The sequence below is a fragment of the Diprion similis genome, chromosome 11, assembly GCF_021155765.1.
Source record: "Diprion similis isolate iyDipSimi1 chromosome 11, iyDipSimi1.1, whole genome shotgun sequence".
NCBI classification, from domain to species: Eukaryota; Metazoa; Arthropoda; class Insecta; order Hymenoptera; family Diprionidae; genus Diprion; species Diprion similis.
In genome coordinates this window covers 11,795,629-11,799,758 of record NC_060115.1, presented here as the reverse complement: position 1 = coordinate 11,799,758, position 4,130 = coordinate 11,795,629, and the positions used below count along the sequence as shown (strand labels likewise).

At 32.9% G+C, this 4,130-nt stretch overlaps 1 long non-coding RNA gene across 1 annotated transcript; it reads left to right on the top strand.

Annotated features, from left to right (window-relative positions):
• Positions 1-1,617: 1,617 nt before the first annotated feature.
• On the top strand, positions 1,618-2,968 carry LOC124412507. The gene is made up of 3 exons (XR_006929799.1): positions 1,618-1,773; positions 2,389-2,445; positions 2,670-2,968. It is a non-coding gene; the product is annotated as an uncharacterized LOC124412507 (long non-coding RNA).
• The last annotated feature ends 1,162 nt before the right edge of the window (positions 2,969-4,130 follow it).

Sequence of the window (4,130 nt, the reverse complement as noted above, 5' to 3'; positions counted from 1 at the left end):
ATCGACTTCTATCTTCTGCCGAGAAACGTAATCAATTAATTATCCCACTTTCATTGGGTTAAAGACGTATAATTAACTTTTGACCTACAAAGTTTGTTTTTTTCAATTCTGCATTAAAAATATAATTATCAGCATATTATGTACGCGAGAGAAAAGTTAGAAACAAAAAAAATATTCTCATTCCTTACAGCTGTACTATACTGGAAATTAATTTATTTGAAATATGACACATCTTGTGCCATAAAAAAACACATTTGCTATTTTTCAACAACGAAATCTGAGCTGCGATCGAATAATTATTCATTTCATTGCTGTAGCTTATTTTGCAGGTCATTATTCGTTCAATGCAACACCATTATATCGTTCATTGGAAATTTATAGAAAATACGTTATTATGTTTTATCATTGTTTCAACGTATCCATAGCTATTTTAATATTGTTCGATTAACGCGATGAACGTGAAACGTTAATCAGCGGAGGAAACATACGTGGAATGTTGAATTCAATAAACGTAATCAAACAATGGATTTCATACGCAGCGTAAAAATAAAAGCATAATAAAACTTACTATTGAATAAATATATGGGGAATTCCATGCGAACTTGGCCAATATCTGACCCTAACTATTGTTCATTACGTTCAAAAATTTTACTGCAATCGTCCCAACTCTGAACCGTATTTCAACCCTGAATTTTATCAGAATTTTGGCTCAAATGATTAATTATTTATAAATATTGAGGGTTATTTTGACGATTACCTTTTATAAAATTCTCAGTGAAAATTCTGATACTGTATTTCCTTTTCCGAAACATTCAAGACTTGCTCCATGATGGGCCGATTATTTTTCCATGTTTTTCTTTAACACTCCTAATTATTTTGATCAACTAAAACGATGTTTAAACGGTTTGAAAATTCCCAAATAACTCTCAAAACTACAATTTTTCAGATATAACATTTCTGGATCAGTTTCATCATGAAGTTGATGATAAAAGTTGGACATGCAAAAAAACAAAATATACAAAAATCGCTCCATTATGAAACCGGTCTAGATACGTTGTAAGTGAAAAATAGAAGTTTTGCGAATTTTTCCGGAATTGTCAGACCGTTTAAACAATGTTTTAGTAGATTCAAAAAATTGGAAGTGGTTTAAAAAATGGAAAAAAATATCGGCCGATCATGAACCCAGTCTTGAAATGTTTGTAAGAGAAAATATAGTTTCTAAAAATTTTTTGCGAAAACTAAAATGGTCCCTTTTTAAAATAACTTGAAATATTTATAATAAATTGAATAGTTGAATAAAAAATATGAAAAAATCAAGACACCTTACACTATATCAGAGTTGGAAGCAAGCAGAAAAAATCTTAAACAAAATCAGAAGTGGCGAGGGTCAGACGTTCGTCGGGTTTTCATGGATTCCGCAATGTACATTCGCAGATCGAATTACCGCGTAATAAGTTGCTTATCGCATTGCGAATGCGTGGCAAATATTGTTGTTAAAAAATATTTACACTCAAAGCAAGGCGAAGAGGCGTTGCGTTGCATCGACGGCGGTGGGGACATTTTGATAACGGACAATCTACCATCCGCAATGTTGCACACGTCCTGCAGCAACACCCGTTGATTAGAGAGTGCAAATAACTGCATAAATAGATCGTGCGAAGACCAGGGTCTTCAGAAGCTCTTCGAAACGTCTCAGTGATCTTTAATTTTCAAAGTCTATCGAGAGTCAGTAAGTAAACGCAAAAATGCCTGGACCGTGTGAAAAGTGCAAAGGTAAGAGGCTCTTCATTTTTTTATACGTCTTTTCTTGTTTTTTTTTTGTTTGTTATACTTTGTTTTGTACTTTGAAAGTTTTGTAAATTTTTTAATGTAATATCTGTACATCAGGAGTTATTTATACACCGGTTTTGTGGATTACATATTTCAAAGAAACTTGTGTCATTTTGCATACTTAATATATTTGGACATATTAGGCCTTGAGTCGTTGGTTTTTGAAAAAATTTCATTCGTTTCTGTTTCAATTATAATACGTATATACATATGTATACTGTTACATGTGCTTTGTACGAAAATTTCACAATTTATTTGAAGAATAATTTTTTTTTTAAACTGGTATTAATTTAGTTGTCATTTGACGAAATGTTTCGCGTCATAAAAAGTTTTCATAAAAATTACTCAAAATTTTCAACCCAAAAGGAAGTTTATTGATCATGAAATGTTTTTTGTCTTGTATAAATAAATACTTTTATTTAAGAAAAATAAGACTGATGTTTCTGTAATGGTGTTCGATAACAATCGATCACATTCACTAATCGAATGCATTTAATTAACTTTTCGGGGAATCGAAGAATCGGTTTAAATTTTGTTTGTCTACTTTTTTTTTTACAGATGTCTGCGAAGACTGCAAATGCGGTACCGACTGCAAATGTTGCGACATTGCACAAGGTAGTATTATAATATACTTACCTATGAATGTGTATTATTAAAAGTATTAATAATTAATCTTACAATTAAATGAGAACTATTACGTGCATGCAAGCTTACAATTAGTTTTCACGTTGATAAATTTTCATTATTAAGCATATATCGTGGATGAGTGTAAATCAACTATAAGTAATACACAACGCATAGTCGAGATTATTTTATCATCTTGAATTCTCTTATTGCAGATAAGTGCGAGTGTAAGAGCGAGGGACACTGTACTTGTACGGATTGTAAGTGCGAATGAAAATACCATATCTTCTGAAAACACCGTCGGAGATATGACGTATCAAAATGGCTCCAATCACCGTGATTCACTCATCGTTTACTTTTAATTAAGCCCAAGTTGTTTTGTAATTCCAATCACCACAGCTGATGTCATCATCAAGTTAATACTGTTACTTTTGTTTGACGATACATGGCGTCAATTGCTGATTTCATAATAACAATAATTATCCATCGACACAATAAAATAAACCTTTGAAAATTATTGAAGATTTTGTCTGATTGCCAGTTTTACTGAACTTGCTTTAAGGGTAATTTATTCCTTAATTTTACCGTTCGCCATGTCCCAGATTTAATGCAGACGAAATATTACAATGCTTTGATTTTTTACAGGCTAATTAAATTATGTTTAACCTCTGCGTCGAATAAAAAATAAAACGATAAGAAAAAAGAAAAAAAAAAAAAATGGATGAATTTGTTACGTCACTCTACTGCACAAGTTTAATTACATAATAATATAATATTTACATAAAGGTTTTCAACTTTATCTTAATGACCACACAAGTTCATTCCCAAAGTTTTATTACATATAGATTTCGTTACTCCGGAGAGGGAAAAAAAAAGTGCAAAACTCAGTTTCACAAAATTCCAAATCCTTCCAATTTTCGCACGTAGCTTGGATTTTCGAAAAAAATCACCCGATTTTCGACTCCTCCGTAATTTGGATATAAAATAAAATTTGGACTTGGTCTTTTCCTCCGTTACGAGGGCTCGCATATTCGCATCGTATATATCAAGTACCGTGGAGGTACTTTCACGCGTGTCTGTCCGCCCCCGAGGGATGGGGCATAGAGTGAGTAGCTGCGGGCTGGGGGGATGGGGGGGGGGGGGGGGGGGGGATTTCGAGTAATTGTACCTTATAGCTCGAGTCGCCAACTAAAAGCAAACCCGGGTCTCCCAGCGCCTGTTAAGAGGCTAGTCCTCGTGACACAACGCGCTAGAATGCACCTTATAATTCCATATTTCGACTTCCATTTGCCTCGGAATTTTTTACGCGTCAGATATCTTCAACGAACTTGTTTCTTTACCGTGTAGCTTTTGAATTAAGATCAGATTTTCGATTTTTTCTTTGATCGTTTATTCGATTCCATCCGTTTTTTTTTTTTTTTTTTTTTTTTGTTATTTCAAAGTTTATACGCTAACGTATATTCAGTAATTTTTTCATCAAAATTTATCCACTCGTGACGTTGGTACAGTGGCTGGTGAAAATGTTTACAATTTTTTAACTTCTATGATTTGTTAGTTTCTTTTTATTCAGATTGTTTTTCACGATTCCAATGTTTGAAAAATAATCGGGGAAAGTAGGGTAAAAGTATTACTGCTAATTTTTAGGAGTGAAATATTTCTCTCGAAACTATCGTAAC